The sequence below is a fragment of the Plecotus auritus genome (genome assembly GCF_963455305.1).
Source record: "Plecotus auritus genome assembly, chromosome: 5".
NCBI classification, from domain to species: domain Eukaryota; kingdom Metazoa; phylum Chordata; class Mammalia; order Chiroptera; family Vespertilionidae; genus Plecotus; species Plecotus auritus.
Window position 1 is genome coordinate 59,070,933 of NC_137776.1, and position 25,306 is coordinate 59,096,238.

The 25,306-nt window shown below is 36.9% G+C and overlaps 1 protein-coding gene across 9 annotated transcripts in view; it reads left to right on the forward strand.

The window, feature by feature from the left end:
* BAZ2B (bromodomain adjacent to zinc finger domain 2B) overlaps positions 1–25,306 on the forward strand; it is a 372,529-nt gene that overhangs the window by 60,046 nt on the left and 287,177 nt on the right. For 4 of the 9 annotated variants that reach the window (XM_080671203.1, XM_080671188.1, XM_080671194.1 and 1 more), the window contains exon 1: positions 16,242–16,583. The gene's annotated coding sequence lies outside the window, so the exon portion shown is untranslated. Of the gene's footprint in view, positions 1–16,104; positions 16,584–25,306 lie in introns of those variants that run through there. The other 5 variants (XM_080671185.1, XM_080671189.1, XM_080671184.1 and 2 more) reach the window with 4 other exon arrangements.

The window sequence follows — 25,306 nt, forward strand, 5'->3', positions numbered from 1 at the left end:
TATTGCCCCTGATTTTCATGGAGGCTTGCTATGTGAAAGACCATAAAAATGATGTCTATATAGTTGCAATACAATTACTTAAAAAAAACTTTGATATGTTACTCTAATGTTTTGTCTTATTGATTTGGTATGTCTCTTATTAGACTAGAGGCCCAGTGCACGAATTCATGCACAGGTGGGTTCCAGCCGGCCCGGCCCCAATTGGCGGATCAGGGCCGGGCCTGTAGGGAGGAGGAAACAGTGGGAGGTTGGCCGGATGTCCCGTTGGGAAAGGGGCCGTGGGGTGGAGGGGGGCTGATCAGGGGCCAGCAGCCTGGGGGAGGGGCCATGGGTGGTTGGCTGGGGACGGAGCTGGCTGGAGAGAGGGGCCACAGGCCAATCAGGGTGGTGGAGGCCCATCTGGGGTGGGGCCAGCTGGGGGGAGGGGCTACAGGAGGTTGGCTGGCTGGCCCCGCCCCCTATTGGGGTAGGGGGGGCAATCAGGGGCGGGGCCGGCAGGGGGGAGAGGCTGTGGGCCGATAGGGGTGGGATGGACCTATAGGGGGTGGGGCCAGCTGGGGGGAAGGGCTGCGGGGGGTGGTTGGCTGGCCACCCTGCCCTCGATCGGAGTGGGAGAGGCTGATCAGGGGCAGAGCAGCTGCGGGGAGGGGCCATGGGAGGTTGGCCAGCTGATTGGGCCGGTTTGCTGGCCACAGTGGGCGTCATAGCGACTGGTGGTTCCTGTTGTTCTGGTGTTCTGGTCACTGGCTTTTTATATATATAGCTAGATAAGGAGAATGGTATCATATTCCTTCTTTGTTTTGTCTGCCTTGGAATTCACAAATTGTACACTTGATCACAATAACTATTAGTATAGACCAGTAACATTTTAAAAATTATTTTAAAAAAATGAAACATTAGGTTTAAATCTTAAGATATATGTATATATACTATATAGAACACACATATACATGTAAATATATATATGTACATACAAACATAATTTCAAATTAGGTAACCTAAGGCACATTGGATAGGAAATGTTGAATAAATTCTTAATTTGTTTCCTTTACCAGTTTTCAAAATAATAAGATTATTTCATAGTATCCTTCAGAGATGAACAGTGAATTTTTCTAAGTCTTACTATGAACTCATATATTAAGATATATTTATTATATTTCATTCCATTGTAGTTATTCATCTTTGACCAGTAGGAGCCACTTCAATTTGGCCTCTTCAAATAGGCTCTCAATGTGACCCCAATAATCTTTGATAGCTTTCACACTTAATGGTGTGACAGGATGTTCTAGGCTTATTTTGGACATTTACTGTTCCAAACCTGGACTCAGCCTTTGCTTCAGGAATTCTTTTCAAAGACAAATGGTGTTTAGCGACCATAATCTGGGTACACAGATGTCTGCTTCTTGCTATTGCAATGATTACCCCACCCTTTTTTTGGCATTTACAGTGGGCTAAATGAAGAAATAGATATTTTTAAATATAAAATATGTTCATTCTGTTATACCCAGTTCAAATTCAGGATCACAGTGTTTTTATGTAACATTGATTTTATGTTTCTTTTTTGTCCCATAGTAAAATTGACTTGCAAAAACACCAACTTACTTGCTTTTTCTCATACTATACATGCAACAAAATTACACCAGTACCAATCAATACCAAAAAAAATTGATTAGGGATAATTTAAGTTCCTGTTTTGTTGTTCTGACTTTAAATTTCTTTTTCTTAGTGTATATACTATAAAGGATATACTGTTGAAATAACTGTGCATGTTCTTTTTAAAAATTGTGTTAAATGTCACTTGGAATATTCTTCTCTGAATACTTATGCCACCAACTCCACATATAATTAAGTTCTTTTATTTTATTTAGCTTTCATTTTTATGGCATTTTTAATATTAAATTTGTTTTATAATTATGCAAATGATTTTATATGGTTCCAACTTTATATATATTTATATTATATATATTTTTATATATATTTTATATAAAATGAGTTTCATGAGAAATCTTCCTACTATTTTATCTTTACCACGTTGTTTTCTTCCTCCTTATAGGTAATGGTCTTGTTCATTTTTAAAAAAAGATTTTTTTATTGATTTTTAGAGAGAGAGGAAGGAAGAGGGAGAGAGAAACATTGATGTGAGAGCAACACATTGATCAGCTGCCTCCTGCATGCCCCCCACCAGGGGTAGAGCCTGTAATCCTGGCTCTTGCCTGGACCCAGAATCAAACTGGCACCCCTTAAGTGCACACTACCACACCCAACCAACTGAGCTACACTGGCCAGTGTGTGTGCGTGTGTGTGTGAATGTATTTTTATATTGATTTCAGAGAGGAAGGGAGAGGGAGAGAGAGAGAGAAACATCAATGATGAGAGAGAATCATTGGTTGGCTGCCTCCTGCATGCCCCCAATTGGGGATGGAGCCTGCAACCCAGAATAGAACCCGGAACCCTTCAGTCCACAGGCAGATGCTCTATCCACTGAGCCAACCAGCTAGGACCATGGCTTTTCTTAGGTTTTGAATTTTCCTTTGATTTAAAAAATTAGGCAAGTATGCAGATGAATGAAAGCATATTATTAACGTTTTTCTCCACCTTCCTTTTTTTAAAAAATAATTTTTTTTTATTGATTTCAGAGATGAAGGAAGAGGGAGAGAGAGATAGAAATATCAATGATGAATGATTTGGCTGTATATATATAAAATATATATAAATATATAATATAAATATATATATAAAGTTGGAACCATATAAAATCATTTGCATAATTATAAAACAAATTTAATATTAAAAATGCCATAAAAATGAAAGCTAAATAAAATAAAAGAACTTAATTGTATGTGGAGTTGGTGGCATAAGTATTCAGAGAAGAATATTCCAAGTGACATTTAACACAATTTTTAAAAAGAACATGCACAGTTATTTCAACAGTATATCCTTTATAGTATATACATGTGTATATAGTATATACATACATACACATGCCTCCTGCATGCCCCCTACTGGGGATCGAGCCCACAACCCAGGCATATGCCCTGACCAGGAATTGAACTGTAACCTCCTGGTTCATAGATCGACACTCAACCACTGACCCAAACTAGCCGGGCATCTCCATCTTCCTTTTATTTAACAATATATACTGGGCTTGACTGTACAGTACTTAACATTCTTCATTCCTTGTTAATACTTGCATAGTACTCCACTGTGTATGTGTACCATAACTAATTCAACCATTTTCCTACAAAGGAAGCTTGGGTATTTCCAAACTTTTGCTATAACCAACAATGCTTCAATGAATAACTTCTTATATACCTATTTTATATATTTTTTAGTGTTGGTCAGATTCTTGGAAGTGAGATTTGCTAGTTGAAAAATAAATGCATATGTAACTTCTAAATACCGTCAAATTCTCTCTTGTTGGCGTTTTCCATTTTTCACTCCAACAAGCAATATATGAGAGTGCCACTTTTCTTCAAAAGTGCCTCAATGACAGGGTGTGTTGTGAAACTTTCGGATTTTTGCCTATTTGTTGGGTGAAAAATAGTATCTCAGTGATTCTTAATTTGCATTTCTCTTATCAGCAAGATTGAGAATGTTTGTGTATTTAAAATGCATTTGCATTTCTTTTTCTGTAAAATACCTTTTCATCTCTTCCCTTTTTTCTATCAGGGTGTTGATCTTTTATTCTTTTTTAGGAAATCTTTATAAGGTATTACATGTCTCTTATGTAAATTATAAATTTTTTTTCACAGTTTCTCATTTGACTTCATACTTTGCTTGAGGTATGTTTTATATTATTTTTTGGCCATACAACAGCTTTTCATTTTCAGATAGTGAGAATTATCAATATTTCACTTTATTGCATTTAGTTTTGACCATAACTAGAAAAAATTTCCCTACCCTCCAATTACAGAATTGACCCATAATTTATCTTAGTACTTGTATGATTCAAATTTTTATATTCAAATATCTGGTCTCTTTGAAATTTATTCTTGGAACAGATTCAAATTCATTTTTCCTTATGACTACCTAGTTATCTCACCATGTATTAAAAAGAAGAGTCCATCTCTTCCTCACTTCTTTGAAATATAGCTTTTATTTATGTTAAATTTCTATATGCACTTGGGTCAATTTCTCAATTTTCTATTGTATTCTATTAGTATTTTATTCACATGCCAATACCAAATGTTAAATTATAAAGGCTTTATAGCATATTTTAACATCTGACATGATGGACACCCACCACTCCCAACACTTGTCTTTTTCAGGGTTTTTGGCCGTTTCCTGATTTTTAAGTTCCAAATGAATTTTATAATGACCTTGTGCTTAGAATAGTGTCTTAATCAGGAATGTTTATCAAGGCACTGTCAGACTTAAAAAAAAAAAAAAAAGATGAACTAAGTCCTACTCCAGACTTAGTGAATCTCTGGATATTGGCCCTGTGTATGTACATTTTGAAAAAGTTCTTTCAGTTGATTCTGTTAATCCCATTAAAATGACTTATAAAACAGTCCTGAGAAGGAAGTTCATAGCATTACAGACCTACCTCAAAAAACAAGAATTAGAGAATTAGAAAGAGAACAACAAAAAAAAGTCCGGAGTGAGCAGAAGGAAGAAGATAATTAAGATGAGAGCAGAAAAAATTACATAGAGACAAAAAAAAATACAAAAGATCAATGAAACCAAGAGCTGATTCTTTGAAAGGATAGACAAGATTGATGAACCTCTAGCCAGACACACCAAGTGGCAAAGAGAAAGGACCCAAATAAACAAAATCAGAAATAAAAGAGGCAAAATAACAGACTACAGAAATACAAGGGATTGTAAAAAAAAATACTATGAACAACTCTATCCCAACAGACTAAACAACCTAGAGGAAATAGACACATTCCTAGAAAATATGACCTTCCAAAACTCAATTACGAAGAAGAAAAAAATCTCAATAGGCCAGTAACTAAGGAGGAAATTGAAGCAGTCATCAAAAAACTTCCAGCAAACAAAAGCTTGGGTACAGGGGAGTTTTACCAAACATTCAAAGAACAACTAAAGCCTATCCATCTCCGACTATTACAAAAAATTCAAGAGGAAGGAACACTTCCAAGCTCTTTCTATGAAGCCAGCATTACCCTAATCCCAAAACCAGATAAAGACAATACAAAGAAAGAGAATTACAGGCCAATATCCCTGATGAACATAGATGCCAAAGTCCTCAACAATATTCTAGCAAATATGATCCAGTATTACATTAGAAAGATTATACACCATAACCAAGTAGGATTTATTCCAGTGATGCAAGGATGGTACAATATCCACAAATCAATAAATGTGATACAACCATAGCTGGTTCAGCTCAGTGGATAGAGCGTTGGCCTGTAGACTAAAGGGTCCCAGGTTCGATTCCAGCCAAGGGCACATGCCAGGGTTGCGGGCTCAATCTCCCCCAGTAGGGGATGTGCAGGAGGCAGCCAATCAATGATTCTCTCTCACCATTGATGTTTATATCTCCTTATCTCTCTCCTTTTATCTCTGAAATCAATAAAATTATATATATATATACATATACATATATATGTATATGTGTATACACACACACACACACACACACACACACACACGAGGCCCAGTGCACGAAATTCATGCATGGGTGGGGTCCCTAGGCCTGGCCGGCTATCAGGGATGATAGGGGCCTGCCCGCTGTGGGAGTGCATTTACCACTAGGGGGCAGCTCCTGTGTTGAGCATCTGTCCCCTGGTGGTCGTTGTGCATCATAGTGACTGGTCGTTCTGGTCATGTGGTTGCTTAGGCTTTTGTGTGTGTGTGTGTGTGTGTGTGTGTGTGTGTGTGTGTGTGTGTGTGTGTGTATATATATATATATATATATATATATATATATATATATTTATTTTTTTTTTTATATAAGAACAAAAGAGAGAAACCAAGATGGTGGCATAGGTAAGCACCCAAACTGCTGCCTCGCACAACAATTTCAAAACTACAACTAAAAGACAGAACAGACATCATCCAGAACCACAGGAAGGCTGCCCGAGTGGAAATTCTACAACTAGAAGGAAAGAGGAAAGCTCACGGAGAATCAGAGGAGCAGCAAAGGGCTGAGGTACGGAGACACACGCGCAGAGAGGAAGGGCGACTGAGTGCCTGGCTGACTTTCTCTGGTGGGAGTGGGAAGGAAGCCCCCGACTGCACTGAACCCCAGTTCTGACTGCACTGAAACCCTGCTCCGGGCGAAACCCCGTGGACCAAGGCTCATACAGGGGAAGTCTGGACTGACAGGTAGAGAGAAAGGAGACTCGGAGACCTGGGGGAACCGCAGTGTGTCTGGAGGTGCACACGCGTGCGAGTCCTCACAGAGAAAGCTGAATTCGGAGGTTGCCGCAGGCATTCCCTAGCGGAAGGGTGTCGGAAGCTCCTGACTGCACTGAACCCTAGTTCCAACTGCACTGAACCCCAGTTCTGGGCGAGCCCCTGGGGACCCATGCTCTTACAGGGGGAATCTGACTGTCAGGCGGAAACTCAGGGGAGTTGCAGAAGGCAGAGGTCTGGAGATGTGCGCGCACAAGGGCAGGGCTGACAGAAAGCCAAGGCTGTCTGCTCCACCCTGAGACTCCGCCCCATTCAAGCTGAGCACAGAGGCTTTTGCAGTTTTGCAAGTCTAAGCCTATAAGGCTGTCTCCAGCACCGAACTTCTCCCAGTGTAGACACAGCTGATCCTCACAGCCAACTGGCCTGGAGGTCAATTCCTCCCAGTGATACCAACAACAATCAAGACTTAACTACAACAAGGCTGTACACACAGTCCACAAAGGGGTGCACCAAGAGTGTCCACCTCAGGTTAACTGGGGAGGCCGACCCACTGAGCCATATAGGAAACCTAGCACACAAAGCTACCCTACCAACTCAGGGAAGCAGCGAAAATGCGGAGGCAAAGAAACAGATCACAAATAAAAGAAATGGAGGAAAACAAACCACTGGATATAGAATTCAAAACCACGGTTATAAGGCTTTTCAAGAATATCCTAGAAAACGCCAATAAATTTAGCGAGACCCTCGAGGATATGAAAAAGGACCAACTAGAAATTAAACATACACTGACTGAAATAAAAAATATTATACAGAGACCCAACAGCAGACTAGAGGAACGCAAGAATCAAGTCAAAGATTTGAAAAACAAAGAAGCAAAAAGCAAAAAGAAAAAAAGAATCCAAAAAGTTGAAGATAGTGTAAGAAGCCTCTGGGACAACTTCAAGTGTACCGACATCAGAATATGGGGGTGCCAGAAGAAGAGAGAGAGCAAGATACTGAAAACCTATTTGAAGAAATAATGACTGAAAACTTCCCCTACCTGGTGAAAGAAATAGACTTATAAGTCCAGGAAGCACACAGAACCCCAAACAAAAGGAATCCAAAGAGGACCACACCAAGACACATCATCATTAAAATGCCAAGAGCAAAAGACAAAGAGAGAATATTAAAAGCAGCAAGAGAAAAACAGTTAATTACCTATAAGGGAGCACCCATACGATTGTCAGCTGATTTCTCAACAGAAACTATGCAGGCCAGATGGGAGTGGCAAGAAATTTTCAAAGTGATGAAAAGCAAGAACCTACAACCAAGATTACTCTACCCACCAAAGTTATCACTAGAGGATATGGGGGGTGCAGGAATAGACTGGACAAAATTCGTACACCTATGGATGAGGACAGTGTGGGGGAGGTAAGGGCAGAGGGTGGGGTGGGAACCGGGTGGAGGGGAGCTATGCGTGGAAAAAGGAGAAACAACTGTAATAATCTGAACAATAAAGATTTATTAAAAAAAATAAAACGAACAAAAGAAAAAAAATGTGATCAATCACATAAACAAATTGAGTGATAGAAATCACGAAGTCATATCAATTGATGCAGAAAAAGCATTTGACAAAATCCAACACCCTTTCCTGTTAAAAACCCTCAGCAAAGTGGGAATAGAGGGATCATACCTCAACATAATAAAAGCCTTATATGACAAACCTATAGCCAACATATACTCAATGGGTAAAAACTAAAACCATTTACCTAAGAATAGGAACAAGAAAGGGATGCTCATTTTTGTGACTCCTGTTTGACATATTACTGGAAGTGCTAGCCATAGTGATTAAACAAGAAGAAGAAATAAAAGGTATCCAAATTGGAAAAGAAGACGTAAAACTGTCATTATTCATAGATGACATGATACTCTACGTAGAAAACCCTAAAGACTCCATCAAAAAATTATTAGACTTAATAAGTGAATTAGGAAATTAGGAGCTACTGTGATGCACACAGGATACAAAATTAACACCCAGAAATCTATGGCATTTTTATATACCAACTAATGGCCCAGTGCATGGATTTATGCACATTGATAGGAAATTAATTAGAAGGAATATTTTAATATTGCTATTCACCTTTTATAATAGAAGTGTCAACCAAATTCACGATCAACAATGACAGATCGAAACACACGCGTGAGATTTGTGCCAGTGAGAGCTTTATATGTATTTCACATGTGCGAGTCAACTTAGCCTTTTTATAGATAGAATAAACTTGCTTAATTAGACCTGCTTTCTGATGTAGTCAAACCTTTTCCAGCCCAGTGAAGCACCCCAACTTCTCTTCAGGTAATTGTCAGCAACACAGCGGTAAATATCAACACAAAGCAGATTATTATTGTAGATCACGCAGGGAGAACAAAGGGTAAAATATTTAATTGCAACAGTGTTTGACTATATTGCACACAATGAGAAAACCTGAAGTCATTTTCAAGGTCCACCATTTCTTACTTCTTTCAGTCGGGTCAAGTTTCTAAAATCTGTTTTCTGGCTAATGAAAATAAAATAGGATTCCACCGAGTCTCCTATCTACCTACTCCAGGACTTCTGTGAGGATCAAATGAGATGAGGCACGGGAAAACTCTTCACAGACATTTGGTTAAAGTGTAAAATGTTTGCACCTGGCTATAAAGCAAGTTGTGTTCCTAGGCTGAAGAAACTCCAAGGAGGCTAGTCGCTAGGGAGAAGCAGCTAGGCATTGCTCTGTGATGTCATTACCTGGCGTCCACAGCCACTGTTTCTGGGCTAGGCTGGGATGTGAGCCACATTTTACGACATGGGGTCTCAGCAGCATTGGCTGCGATTTGGTGGTCCACTGCTCTGGGATGGTGGCAGGGCCTATGTTCCACTTGGGGGAAGTTAAGTGTTGCTTTGTTGATGCCAGGCCTGCTGTGCTGTTTCTTTGTAAATGGCCAGTGTGCATCACAGTAGCTCCTGCATTGAGTGTCTGCCCCCTGGTGGTCAGTGTGCGTCATAGTGACCAGTCAGAGAGACACTTAGCATATTAGCCTTTTACATATATAGACTAGAGGCCCGGTGCATAACATTCATCAACTTAGCCATTTATATATATTTTTAGCAGTCCGGGAGCCCTGGGGAGTGGGCCTAATCCACAGTCTGACATCCTTAGCGCTGCTATGGAGGTGGGTGGCTCCTGCCACCACCACTGTACTCGCCAGCCATCAGCCCAGCTTGTGGCTGAGCAGTGCTATCCCTGTGGGAGCCTACTGACCACCAGGGGGCAGCTCCTGCATTGAGTGTCTGCCCCCTGGTGGTCAGCATGCATCATAGCGACTGGTTGTTCTGCTTTTTGATTGATTTGCATATTAGCCTTTTATTATATAGGACAGTGAATTTACAGAAAGAGAGATTAAAAAAAAATCCCATTTACCATCACAACAAAAAAATTAAGATACCTAGGAATAAACTTAACTAAAGAGGTAAAAGACCTCTACTGGGAAAACTATAGGACACTGCAAAAAGACATAAAGGAAGACATTAACAAATGGAAGAATATACCGTGTTCATGGATTGGTAGAATCAACATCATTAAAATGTCCATATCACCCAAAGCAAGCTATAGTTTCAATGCACTCCGCATTAAAATACCAATGGCATATTTCACAGACCTAGAACAAACTCTCCAAAAATTCATATGTAATAAAAAAGACCCCGAATAGCTGCAGTAATCCTGAGAAAGAAAAAACAAAGTAGGAGGGATCTCAGTACCAGATATCAAGCTATATTACAAAGCCACTGTCCTCAAAACTGCTTGGTACTGGCACAAGAATAGACATATTGAACAATGGAACAGAACAGATAACCCAGAAATCAACCCAAGCCACTATGCCCAATTAATATTTGACAAAGGAGGCAAGAACAATGGAGTTAAGACAGTCTCTCTTTAATAAATGGTGTTGGGAAAATTGGACAGATACATGCAAAAATATGAAACTAGATCATCAACTTACACCATACACAAAAAGAAATTCAAAATGGATAAAGGACTTAACCATAAGACGGGAAACCATAAAAATATTAGAGGAATCCACAGGCAGCAAAATATCAGACATATGTCGTAGCAATATCTTTACTGATATAGCTCCTAGGGCAATGGAAACTAAGGAGAAAACAACCAAATGGGACTACATCAAAATAAAAAGCTTCTGCACAGCAAAAGAAACCATCAACAAAACAACAAGAAAGCCCACTGCATGGGAGAACATATTTGCCAATGTTATCTCCGATAAAGGTTTAATCTCCAACATTTACAGGGAACTCATACAACTTAACAAAAGGAAGATAAACAATCCAATCAAAAGTGCCTGTTGCCCTAAATAGACACTTTTCGAAAGAGGACATAAGGAAGGCCAAGAAAACATGCTCAAAGTCACTAATCATCTGAGAGATGCAAATCAAAAGGATAATGAGGTACCATCTCACACCCGTCAGAATGGCTATCATCAACAAATCAACAAATGACAAGTGTTGGTGAAGATATGGAGAAAAAGGAACCCTCTTACACTGCTGGTGGGAATGCAGACTGGTGCAACCACTGTGGAGAACAGTATGGAGTTTCCTCAGAAAGTTAAAAATGGAATTCCCATTTGACAGAATAATCCCACTTCTAGGAATATATCCCAAGAAATCAGAAACACCAATCAGAAATGATATATGCACCACTATGTTCAAGCAGCACAATTCACCATAGCTAAGATTTGGAAACAGCTTAAGTGCCCATCAGCAGATGAGTGGATTAGAAAACTGTGGGACATCTACAAAATGGAATACTACACTGCCGTAAAAAAGAAGGAACTCCTACCATCACAACAGCATGGATGGACCTGGAGAACATTATGCTAAGAGAAATAAGCCGTCGGAGAAAGATAACTATCAGATGATTTCACTCATTTGTGGAATATAATGAACAACATAAACTGATGAAAAAAATAGATCCAGAGACAGAGAAGTATCTAACAGACTATCAAACCTCAGAGGGAAGGCAGGGGAGGGTATGGGGATTGGGTTAGAGATCAACCATAGGGCTTGTGTGCATGCATATAAGCATAACTAGTGGACACAGACACACGGGCATGTGCTGGGGCAGGGGCAATGAGGGGAAAAGGAGACATATGTAATACCTTAATCAATAAAGAATATTAAAAAATAAAATGACTTATAAAGCATAATGTCAAGTTCTAATTCCAGACTACCTTATGATTTGTTTTCCCTTATGTATCTTAGACATTCCTTAATGACTCTGGTATGCCCAATTCCCTAAGCCAGAAATCTCTGTAGTCTTCATTCAGTTCTTCCTCTCCCTTTACTCTGTTTTCAGTTGGTCACCAAATTTACATTTTACATAAAAAAAATCTATCTTTAAATCCCCAAAGCAACTGTCTTTTACCATCTTTCGCATGCACTCTTAAGCATACATTCTATACAGTCTATCATCTGCACTGGCTTCACAGTTATTTTTCCCTGAAAACAAGGTCCATCATGTCACTCCTTAGCTGACCTTAGTTGGCTCTCAGGATAAATTCAACCATTTTACCATCAGTGGTACAGCCTCTGGCCTCCTTTTTCTCCTTCACCCTATTATTCCATAGCTCCACATTGAATATTATTGTTACAACTGAATTTCTCTCAAGTGGATGGATACCAGACCTAGTGGCACTTTATATTTAAACTTAGTGTGTTTTTTTTTTCATTTAGAATCCACTTCCTCCTCCTTCTGCCCCATAAGCTTTCAGTATTTGAGATGCAGTTCAAAAGGCATCTCTTTGATAAAGCTTTTTTTAAAAGACTATGTCAGAATTTGTTGCCCCATCCTCTTTATTCTAGCAAAACTTTATGATTTGTATCTTTATAACGTGATTTATGTAAGTCTCTAATCTCCCAGGAATTTCACACTTTCAACATCAACCAGACTGTGAGCTTTTCATGTTTTCCAGCCTCTAGCAGAGTGCATAGGATATAGCAAGCACTCAAATGTTTGTTCAGTGAATACAAACAAATAAAGCTTCATTAGTCTGTACCAATGAAACAGAAATAAGACATGGCAGTGGCCAGCTTGTTCTCCTATTTAGAACTCTCATTCTTTAGACTTTTTGTAGTCAGCCTTCCCAGACTTTGTTCTCTGTACAGGGCAATTTCTTGCTCTTTGAAGGTCCATGTGCAATACCTGTCGTGATAAATAAGATATTCAGCTTTACTTTTATATCTACCTATTTATGAACTTCTGTCTTGGTCGTAAAATAGATGCTGCTTTAAAGAAGAAAGTGCAACAATTGAGTCTTTAGTGGTGGCATAATTAGTTTGTGGGATAGGTGTAAATCATAGAAATAATTACCAGTAATATTGGAAAAGATCTGTTTGATCATTTAATTCTTTTACAATTCTATACATGATGAAGTACTAATTTAGATGATGATCGTAGGCAGAAGATTAAATGATATGGGAGCCAAGTTGTTCTATAACGATAGTAATTATTTTGTTTTTTCCCCCTCAACTATGTTGTAATCTCTCAGACAATCAAATGTGATAAAACATGAAAAAAGGGAAGGAATCATATTAAAAAATAATTAAGCACAACTTCTTAGTAAGAGGGTATCAAATATTGGAGTAATTCAGTTTTAAATTTCTAGTATACCATTCTTTTTAAAAGACAGTTTTAAAAGTATAGATTAAGAACATTATTTGAATTACCAAATTATTTGATATATTTTAGTATAAAAACTGAAGCTTTATTTTACTGAAATATAGGAATTCAGCTTTTGAATTTTAGATATAAATCTATGTGACTTTTTCATTTACCAATTATTTTTTTAATTCATTGATTTACATTGAACTACATTTCATCTTTGAGAATGTTGCAAAAATATTTTCCAAACTATATACCCTTGATGATGATAAAAAAAATAGTTTAAAAATATATTAAAGACACTAAAATCAAGTTCTTCACTATCACCACTTTTAATACCAACATTTTGAGGACACTTTTAAGTTCCTTCATCATTTAACCAAAGAAAAGACAACTTTGTTTTGTTTGTGGCTTCAACTTGAAAATATATGTACATACTCTTTAAAAAATTTTTAGAACTTTGGTCTAAAATTACCCAGTAGAATGGTAGGAGTTTTTTTAATGTAAGTTTTATATGAGTTAATCCCTTTCATTACATGTGTACCATTTTTTCTGTTTCTTAGCCATATATCTAAATGTTAAATTAGCAACTGAATTTTATTATGTCAAATATTATCCCCAGAGGTTTCTTCTTTAAAACCAATTGTTTGGAAAACCAATGTGCCATCTTTAAGTCCAATATTATTTCAAAATATTATTTAAACCAAAAATTGAACCATGCTTTGCAGTATATTTTAAAGAATATTCAAGTAAAAGATATATCCTTGTGGAAGAGGGCAAAGCGGGGACTAAATAGTGGTGGAAAGAGACTTGATTTTGGGTCGTGAGTGCACAGTGCAGTTTGCAGATGATGTGTTAGATAGAGTTGCCCACTTGAAACCTTATGGTTTTATTAACTAATATCATCCCAATAGATTCAATTAAAATAAGAGATATATTCTTAGTTATTCAAGCTAATCAAATATGCCATTTAATATTATTTCAAAAAAAAAGTTTTAAAGGAATTCTTTATGAAAATTGAGACTTGAATCTAGCCCTTTTTTATCCTTTCAAAATTGAATGTTTTTAAGTTATGCTAGTGATTGTATAAACTATCAGAAATGGATTGTTGAAATATTATAATACTTTATATATAGAAATATTAGGGAAGGCCTTGTTTACTTCCAACTGTTTTAAAATACTGTTTATATGAGTAATGTCCTCTATTATATAAACGTGTATGAACTTTTTTGCATATTAGTTTCTATAGAATATCTAAATGCTAGCGTTTATACTTATATTTTAATCTATATTTTTTTCCTGGAACAATATTAGTAAAATTTGAAATTGTAGAACTGTTGACCCAGTCATACATGTACAGAGCTTGGCCTCTGAGTTAATTAAATATGAGTTAATAATATATTAAAGGAAATTATTGTCCTTATTATAGTTATTAGGTAGTTACTCAAATTATAGCTTCAAAGGAATGCAGAGCATGGAAAACTCAGGATTAAATTATGCATTTGAACCTTAGGCCAGCTTTTACTGTACAGACAGTTTTCTGCTAAGAGAGAAATTGTATGTCATTGAAATTAAATGCTTTTCTGGGATGGAAGGTTCCAGTTTTTAATGAAATTACTGAGTGTGGTGTAGTGAAATGATTAAAATCTGTATTCCGGGAATGTGGCAGGGGAAAAAAATCAATAAGTGCTAGCACAAGCTTTGCTGCTCAATGTGAATCCTGAGAATGAAATAAACTACTACAAAAATAATAATTAAAAACATATCAGCACATTAATTTATTTAGCATCAGTCTCCTGAGCCATCATCTTCACTAATTTTTAGCATATATTTTACTACGTAATGAGCAGCCTTCTTTTCAGATATCCCTATTAGACAGGCAGTATTTCCACCCTTCCCCCCGTGCTTCAGCATTGCAATCATTGTACTTGCACTTATTATGTTACAAATGACCGAGGTAAGGCTGACATTCTCAGTGCATGCAAAAAGACCTAGTCTGCCAAGCTTTCTTTTTTTTCCCCCTAATGAAGCAGCTTTGTGAAATCTCCCCATGTGTTAATACTAATGAAGATCCTCCAGCACAATTAAACTCACAGCCAGTGGCTGAAGAGGAAACATAAAACAATAGCGTCTTTTAAGATACATTTATCCACATATAGATGTACAAATATATATGGTCAAATTATTCTTCTAAAGCTTTCCTTTCCCTTGCTCTTCATCCTGAAAATTAAATTATGCAATTTTTAATTATATGAACTTTGAGATTTTAATGTGCTGTGGGGGGAAAAACACTATCTCAATGAAAATTTTAAAAATTATTTATCATATTGGGTAATAGAGCATTACCAAGGTAAAGACTTCTTTTAATATCATTTTTAAGTAACTATGGAGTGTGTGCAGGAAGAGAGAATGTGCTGTACTTTACCTTTAGTTTAACTTTACTGATTTCAGGATGTTGGAATTGTGAAAAATAGTAGGGTAAAAAACAAAGTTGGAAGAGATTTTTTGGAGTAGACAAATAGCATAACTCGTGTGTAGTTTAAAGATGGAGCAATGGGCTACCAGTCTTATTTAACTTGATATTTTTACAAGTGTTCATTCCTACAATGAGCTATCCCCCCCTTTAACATCTCAGAAATTGGGAGGGGGGAGGGAGCTACTATTGAGATTACCTTTTACAGTTTTAATTTATAAATTTAAAACAGTTTACTATTTTAAAGTGTTTTATTTAAATTTTAACGCCATGCATAAACATTACAGACAGTTTAACTTGCCCGTGTTAGGGCAGTAGCGTTTAATCCCGGGACAATCTTGCGTTCTTCTTTTTATTTTATTTTGATTTCCAAACACCCACGAATTCTTGGCATATTAATTTAGTTGGCTTGTGGACTTCAACCAAATTCTGAGTTTACGGACAAAAAAAGTTTAGGTGGAAATGGTTAATCTATGCTCCCTATTCTCCAGTTTACATTTTTGAAAAATTCCGTTTTCGATCTCATTTTCTGTCCTCTCTGCTTTTAAAAGCAAAGCAAAACAAAACATTAAGTTTCCTAACTTTTTCCTGGGACCAGGAACGGTGCAAACTTAAAGCTACAGTATTCTTGGGAGGAAGAAGCAACCCCCTCCCTCCCTTGGCTCCTTTAGGAGCTGATAGGTCATTTATTATTGGAAGTGAAATGGTATAAACAATTCTCTCTCTTTTTTCCCTTGTTAACAGCAACTTTCATTGTTAGAGAGAGGAGAGAGAGAGAAGCCTTGTTGGTTGACGTCACTTGGTTCATGAAGCCTTCGCCTAGAAGTGAAGCTGCTGAACAAACCTTGAGAAGAATCATCTCCTGCTTCAATCTGCTGCTGGATAGGAACTAATCAGAGAGAGAGAGGCGGAAGACGGAGAAGGAGGGAGTCAAGGGCTTTCCCGATCACAAGTCTCACCTCCACTCCAACTCTCTACTTTTCTTGCAAAAATAATAACAGGAATAAGGAGGTGTTGGGCTTTCCAAAAAAACAAAAATCGTAACCTTCAGCCATCCGGGGAAGAGAAAAATCCCATCCACCGCAACTCAGTCGAAAGTAAAGGTGAGTTAAAAATCCTCGGGTATGAGGGGTGCGGGTGAAAATGAAAATTCCAAATGTTATAAGGCTGGTTGAAACAGAAAAGGAGAAACTACGCTCCAGCGAGCTGGAAGACTCCGGAGTTGCTATCTCGAGGCGCTCGCCCTGCCCGCCCTGCTCGCCCTGCCGCGGCTGTTTACGCTCGCCGGTCGGTGTGTCTCTTTGTTGTGCTGGCTGCGAGGCTGGGGTGGTGCTCGGGGTCCTGAGTGGAGTTTGGGGGAGCAGGACGCGGAGATGCGCGGTCCTGGGTGGGAGGTGGGGGGTGCGGTCTCAGGAGAACGTAAACTTTATTCCTAGCTGCCGGTGCGGGACTTCGGTCCAGCAGGGCCGCGGGCCGTGCCTCCCGGGCGCGGGCAGCTGCCGCCGCGAGTCCGCCTCCTTTGTGCCGGCCGCCCTGCTCGGCCGCCCGGCTGGCGTCTCTTCCTTCCTTCCTTCGGCTCCCAGCGCTCAGGTCGCCGCCAACAGTTTTGCTTCGTAAAAAACAACCATCTCTGGCCTTGTTGAGATCGCTGTTCCAACCCGGGAATATCCACTGCCCCCCTTCTCGCCGGGGTAGCTGCGAGGTTACCCCCCCCCCCCCCCCAGTCCGCCTACTGCTGCCCTTTTTTGCCTCCGCCCCCTCTTTCCTGCCGGACTGATTAGCTGCGCTGCCACCCCCCAATTCGGGCCTCCTGCTCTTTATGTAGCTTGGAGCTCTCGAGTTGACAGAAAACGAGCTGGGGTGGGGGTGGGTGAGGGAGGGGGTGGGGGGCAGGTGGAACTGGGGAAAATACCTGGAAGGTCTATTTGTCGCACACACGGTGTTAGAGGAGCATAGCTGTTCCTACAGTAATGTCTGTCTCGGAGCAGTTCTCCCCGAGAACCGCCGCCAGCTCTCAACTCTTCTTCGCTCTTTTAATCCTCATGTCCCCCTCCCCCCTTTCCCTTTCGCGGCTCCCCTCCCCTTAAAGTAGTTCCACGAACCCCAGAATTGGGACTTGGGGAGGAAGGAAATGTTGAGAGTCAGAGCTGGCCCTGCTGTTCGGGCGATTTTCTCTTTTCTTGCTCTGCGTATTTATCTTTTGTGTGTTGCTTCCTTGTAAAGGGAGAAGCAGCTGCAGTCCTTGGCCGAGTTGTGGAAATTTATCCCTTTGTGTATATTACAATATCCTCCATTTTTTTCCCTCTGCCCTCTAAACAACAAGCGTTTCGCCATCTTGGGCAATTTTTATTCCCAAGTCTCTCTCTTTTTTTATTTTTGAGGAAGGGGAAGAAGCCTTAGAAAGGCAAAAAGTGTGTCTGGATAAGACTCAAAGTTTAGGGAATGTTCAGGGGCTCAGTGACGTCATGTAAACTTTATTGGGTATTTGTCCCAAGAGTAAATTTTTCGCTTATTTCCCCCCCACCCTGTTTTAAAGGACCGTGCCACTTACTGATTAACGATAAGTTGTACTGTTTATTTTTGTGTTCTGTTCTCAAAAATGAACCTCAGTGTCTACACATTCTATGCTCTGGTAACAGGTGGAAAATTGTGCATAAAAATGGCATAAAGTTTTATAGTGTCAGTTGGTATTCACCTAGCTTTTTTGTCTACGTGCTTTTTATTCTTTGAGGGTTTCAAATGTTATTTGTAATCTGCGTGTTCCCTTTTTTATTTACCTCACTCTCTGCTGTGGAATTTTCTTTAATCAGTTTGGTTAATATTTAGGTATACTTATTTTAGATTACCTAGATTCCCTTTTGTAATTACTCTGTTTTATACATATGTGTTTATATTTTGAAAATATATAACCATTGAAAATACTTGGAGATCCTGGATCCTTTTAAAATTTAGTAGCAGATATTAAGTCAAACGACTGGTGAAAATGTGGTTAGTATTTAAAATGCAGAATTGATTTTAAAATATACTTTATAACCTCAAGCTATAAGCCCTGTCAGCCATTATGAAAAGATAAACAATAAAAACCAGTGTTGTTTAAATTTGCTTGTCTAAAATAGTTTTTTACCTCACAAAAGTTCAGTTGGTCACATGATCAAACTTAATGATACACTGACTGCTATATAAATAAGAAGCACTGTAAATTGAATGGGAAAGTGGAATTCTGTCTCCTGTAGTCATTTGCAGTCAGCATATTTACTTCTAACAAGGACATGAAACTGTATTTAATTTGCATTCTCTTTGTCTTCTGGGTTGGGGAAAAACATTGACTACAATTAATTCAAAAAATAATAGAAACAATTCTGAATACATGAAAAGGTTTGTCTAAGACAAAAACTTGTATGTGGTATGTTTTTATCTCTGTAGCAGTCTTCTTTGGTGTTATCTGCTATGCTTTTTATCTAGGAATTTGCTTTATGTAAAATGCTATATAGAAAGCTTGACTGAATTGAATGTCTGCCATTTATGTGAATTGTAGGTAGGTAAAAATGTTTAAATAGTTATAAGCACATAGAACAGATGGTTCTAAATTATACATGCAACAAAGGACTAGAAGATTTGGCAGATTACAAATGGCAAGCAACAGAGGATAAGCAGTTTAAGAAAATGGTAGTTAAATATATTTGATGTCTCACACCTATTGTAAACACTATACACATTGTCACTGTGCTGCATAATCAATAATTTGGGCAACATTGAGGCACTTGTAAGTATCAGATAGAAAAAAGTAAGATTTTACAAATGTTTGAAATGAATGGTTAAATGTAAAATTATTTTAAGCCTAGGATGACAAATAAGTTTATTTCTTTTTTTTTTTTTTAGGAAATCAAATTGTATATTTTAAACATAGAAAGTTATTTATGAGAACTTAATACTGTTGTAGTCATAAAATGGTTTGGAGAGAAGTAGGTACATATTTTAAAATCCAGAGAATAATATCTTTACTGTTCTCATATGTTAAAATAATATTGAAGTATAACACATTTAGTCTTTCAAACACTACTGAAAAATATTTTTAGACTATTCAGTCTTGGAAATGCACTTACTAGATTTACTGTTGACATAATTTACTAAGTACTTATTAAATGAAGAATATATTTTAGTATTAATATTTGAGTTTTGTGCATAACATGATAATGATTTTACTCTCAAATTTTAAAATGTAAAGATTTTTTAATGTAGTTTTTACCTTTCTAGAATCTGAGTAGTTATAACTAGCATTTTCAAAAGATATGGTATAATTTAAAGTATCCAACTTGGCAGAAATTTGTTTTTATTTTTATGAGCCATTTATTTAAAAAGCATATAAGACTGTAATGGAAACCTTCGAATTTTAGTCCTGTTGCCCTTTCTCCTATTTCTTTGTTTGCATGTTTATTAGAACTGCACTGTTAAAGGAGCAGATGTTTTGCCCAACATCCTGATGTGTTGCTTTTTCTTATGGGAGTGCATAACTGTTCCTTCTGATGCATCAACTTGACAGCTGGTTGATTTCATGGAGCTGCTAAGAAGCCATTAGTGGTGTCATTGAATTGAAACAGAACAGTCACTCCCAGCTTGAACTGCAATTGTTAATGTCTTTGTTGCTACTTTTGTGTTACTATACAAGATGTAGGATATCACAGTTGCATGAAAGTTCATGTTTTTTTCTGTCTTATCTCCTTGAATTAGTGAAAGTGTGTGTTAGAACTTGATTACTTTTAGATTTAAAGATTTCTCAAAAAAAGAGATTTTAAGTTGTTATTTGAGGTTTTTTTTAACCTAGTCCTTGCTAGAACTACCAAAAGAAGATATGATTTATCACAAACTAAGTAATGTGGTGATTTTGATTCCTAGATAAAATTGTGTCATCAAGGTTTAATGACATTTAATGTACTTGATATCCTGAGGTACTATTTAAATTACCTAGTTAGATATTTTATGAGATTTTTAAATTATAAAGTTAAATATTTCATACCATGAGGTTTTAAAAATATTGTGCTTTATTTAATAAATATTTACTAATTTGATTAAATATTTGTTTAAACTTTTGTTGCAAAAGGTATTCAGAAAAGAATTATTGAGGAAATGGGCAGCTTTGTGTTTAATTTTCTTTATAAAGTGATGAAGGTATTATTAAAGAATTTTCATTTAATTATTTTAAAAATTGAAATCATATATTTATTGCACTAATAACTTTTTTTGATAGTTCCAGCTGTCAAACTGTGGTACTAAAATGGTCATTCTTTTGGTGCCTTTCTCTACTTTTTCTGATTATTTGCTGCCTTTTTCTTCTTGGTGGGAAAAGAGATATGAAGAAGGAAAGAGGAAAAACAGTGATAATCCCAACAGAAAACAACAACAACAAAAAATTTTCTGTAAGAAGACTTTAGGATAATAAGTTTAAAGATATAATGTAGTTTATTAATGTTAAGAGATTTTTATAGTCCTAATATTTATTGACTTTTAATTTTTAAATCTTTAAATATACATTTAAACAGATTTTCAGAGCATAAAATTTATATTTCAAATAAAATAGTTTGCTTTTAAAACACTTAAAATGTAAAATTGATGATTAGAATATATAATTTGCTGAGTTAAATCCCATTAAAAAGACTTACTATACAATATAAATAAATTTTAAACACTTACCATACACTGTTGAGTGATTGTAGGATTATAGTTTCCTGAAATCATAAGTTTATAGATCATACATTACTGAGACTAAAGTTAAGATTTATATTGAGGTAGTATGTGTTCTCCACCCTTCTATATAACAGCCATACAGTTTCTTAAAAAGAAAATCATTACCATAGCCTGTGATAAAATTTTTAAGAAATACATTTACTCATAACATATTTGTGTCAGTGCAGATAGTCATAAGTTAGATTGTGTGAAATTGAGTTATATATTAAATGAAAAGTTTTTTAAAGAAATCTGAATGCTTAGCTTATTTTTAGTATCCCATAATTTAAGTAGGAATTTTTCCTCATTGGGTTTCTTAAATGAGGGCAGTTCTAATCACAAGAGTCATAAAAAGCTTAAAACTTTAATTCATAAGTATTTTAATTTATATTAATGTTGACATTTTGGGCAATAAATATATTCAATTAATTTACAGTTACATATGGAGTTATAAAATATTGACATCTTTGCTGAAAGAAATAAAGTGAATTTACATGACTTTTAAATCAATTTTGAATGCTATGTGATTTGTGGCAAATCAATACAGTTTGAGATATAAAATATTTAATAGTCCTTATATTTGTAAGTTAAACATTGAGTTTTCAAAATGAATAGGCTTTTCAAAGAATATGAGGCATATTTTAAAAATTACTGTATAAGATAGGGAGTTTTCAACTTGTTTTTTAAAATAGTTATGTGTAGACCTAGCAGGTTTTTCTCAGTGGTTAAGAGTATTGGCCCAAGGACTAAAGGCTCCCGGGTTCGGTTCTGACCAAGGGAAGTACTTCCGTTACAGGCTTTGATCCCCCGCCCCAGTCCTGCTAGTGCGGAATGTCTCTCTCTGTCTCTCTCCCTCCCTTCCATCCTCTGAAAAATCAGTGGAAAAAAATATCCTTGGATGAGGTTTAATAATAGTTATTTTTATAATATATGAAATTTGATCTGTACTTAGGTTTTTGAATGCTTTTCATTCAAAATAAAAATTGTGTTAGAAATAATACTAATAATGGTGATATACCAGTATAGATAAGGACCCTTACTAATTTTGTTTGTTCACATGTATGCATGTGTATATAAGGAAAAAGGAGCATTTGTTTGGAAGGTAGTTATTGTATTGGTACTTAAGCTATATGTAGACATAATTGTGTGTTTTTCCTCTGTTTTCTCCTCTTAACACTTTTCCACAAGCATGCACTCATTAATCAAAGACAGTGCACTCCTGCTGAGGGCAGAGAGGTTCATCAAATTGGCAGTCAGTTTGGTGTAAAGAACGGTGTACTGAAGCTCTTAACTCACTGGGACATAAATAAATCTAAGGTCTTTGTATGCAAACCCTGGAGGTTAATACTGTATAATTCAATGTCCTGTCTTTGTTTTTATGATTGATGCTTTTGAATGTTTCAAGCTTGATGCAAGTCTTCTAGTAGGTCAGGTTTGACAATCTGATTGGCTGAAGTAAGAAAGCATTAGGTTGTCAGGACTTTGAGTATGCTGCAGAGATTTTTGATCCCACCCGCCCCCACCAAGATCATTGTCATATTGCCTGAGCTGTTATAGGAATGTCCCAATGATTGACATCCCCTGCTGTGATAATGGACCCAGTGCATGAAATGCCAATAGTTTGGTCCTATTTGTTCCGAAGCTTACTGCTATTTGTATCCTTAACAGAGCTAACATGTAGAACAAGCAAAACTACTGGGATTTCTCTGTAGAAATAGTGCAGGGATTTGGCTTTAACATGAATTGGTTGCATATTCATAATTTAAGAACAGCTGGTTACAGCAAGCACATAGTCATTTGCAAGCTATTATAAACCATTCCACTCACACATGGAGCCTGTGCTTGGTGGTGTTTTTTTTTTTTTATTTTATTTTTTATTGATCTACCTGCATTTAAAATCTGGTCACTGCTGCCACAGAAGCTCTTCATTTTAGCTGTGTTTGCAACATAGAACAGCTTCAATTTAAAATATTTAATTTAAACTAAATGTTGAATAAAATGAAGAAGCTTTGAAGGAACCAAGTGTAAAAGGTAATTAATATATTACTCATCATGTATCTCATCTTGACCCAAACCAAACAAATCTAGATTATACAACCATTATAATTTTTGGAAAATTATGTTTTATGACTTTGATTATAGATAAATAACTGAATTATCTTTGATTTGAAAATATTATTGTATTTTATAGTTATGTGTAGTTTTAGGAAACTGTTATTGACTAGCCTGTTAAACAATTTCAACCAATATGCAGAAAAGTGACTACTTTTAGTTTATGAGTGTTGTAAGGCAAAATGGGAAAGAAAAGACATTATAATTGGATTAGGGTAATGCTAAACATAAAACTAGAAAGATAACTAATTTTTTAGAAGGAATCTAATGAGGTCTTTTCTGCTTTCTGGGTCATTTGTGGAATATTAAGCACAACTGTGGTCTTAACAGTATTTAAATGATAATGTGTAAACTAGTTGTGCTATGATAGTTTCCTGCATGTTGTGGGAGAGGAAAATAACCTCCACATCTCAAGCTTTCAGTGAGAAAAGCGGGAGGACAAAAAAGTTATATGTGATTTCAGATATCCTTGTAGGAATCACAGGGAGCTCTAGCTCTGCCTTGATTTGTGTATGTTAAAAGGAATGGATACCTCAGTGATTTACAATGACGGTGTTTATGCTGAGCTTTCCACACAACAAAGTGTTAGGTTCACATGTGCATGCATGTGTTTGTCCCCACAGTAGATGATGAAGTAGCTTTCAGCACTTCAAGGTTGAGTACCAGTCCTAAGAGTACATTTTACTCTTTCTTGGCTTCACAAATGGCTGGATATGTTAGTAATATAACAGAATATATGGCCAAATTTAATCTAGTTGATGGTAGGCTGTACTTTTTTTCTAAATAATAAATTCAAAGGTTATTAAAGGACGACATGTTACATTTCAGTTTTGAGTTGTGTAGGATAATAACTATATATACAGTTAACTTGCCATTATTTGAGGTTAAATTAGTCATTTTGTGAATTATTCTATGCCCTTTTTTTCTCTCTCTTTGACTATTGTCCCTTCAGCTATTTCCCTGCTCTTTAGCATCTCATCACAGAATAAGCTGTGGAAATAAAAGGGAGTAAAATTCAAATAAATCTAATTTCCCTTCCTTTCCCACTTGATAAATCAGATGGACAGAAGACCTTATATTTTCACCAAAATGAAGGTTTTGGATTTTGTTTCAGATTCATATCCTATATAATAAAAGGGTAATATGCAAATTGTCCCCTTGACTGGGAGTTCCACCAGAGTTCGACCAGGGGGTGGGGCCAGCCTGCAGCCTGGGGCCCCTCCCCCTGGCCTGCCCAGCCAGATCTGCCCTGCCGGACCCCACCCGTGCACAAATTTGTGTACTGGGCCTCTAGCATTTGTATAAAAAAGAAATATGAGGTAATGGACTCAATTTTAAAAATATTAGTAATCCAACAAAACAGTAGACAATTTAGCCATTACTTAAGAAATGAATCAACTAAAGACAACCACAGGAGAATCACAGGTATTTGATATACTCATTGTTTTAGTATAATAAAAGGGGAAAAGGGGGGAAGCTACCTTCATTCATCATGTTAATACTGAATGCTGTCTTCAAACATAATCTTGGAGAGCTGTGGATTAAAATTTGTGAAACCTCAGAATAGGACAGAGATAACTACTGGTTGGAATCATTAGAAAGGCTCTTTGGTTTAAGTAGCATTGAATTAGACCAAGAAGAATGAGTAAACTGAATATTCAGAGATCCAAAAAAGGGCACCATGAGTCCCCTATATGACAAATAAAGCTAGGTCAAATGGGCAATGGGAGTGGTTGTGGTTCTGCAGTCTTTTTGAGATCACCCACACTTCTCCTGGAAGGAAAAGAAAATGTTATGGGATCTTCTTTTTTCTCCATAGCTTTCACAATCGACTGTGTGGCTTTTTCTAGAGAAGGTGGGTTAATCAGTTTCAATGATAGGTGTTGTTTGTAAAGGCAGGTTAAAATAGACAAAACTGCCCTTTCTTGTCAAAAGTTACTCAAAATATTGTGTTTCACAAGGCATTAACCAGAACTACTCCCTACTTTGTTCT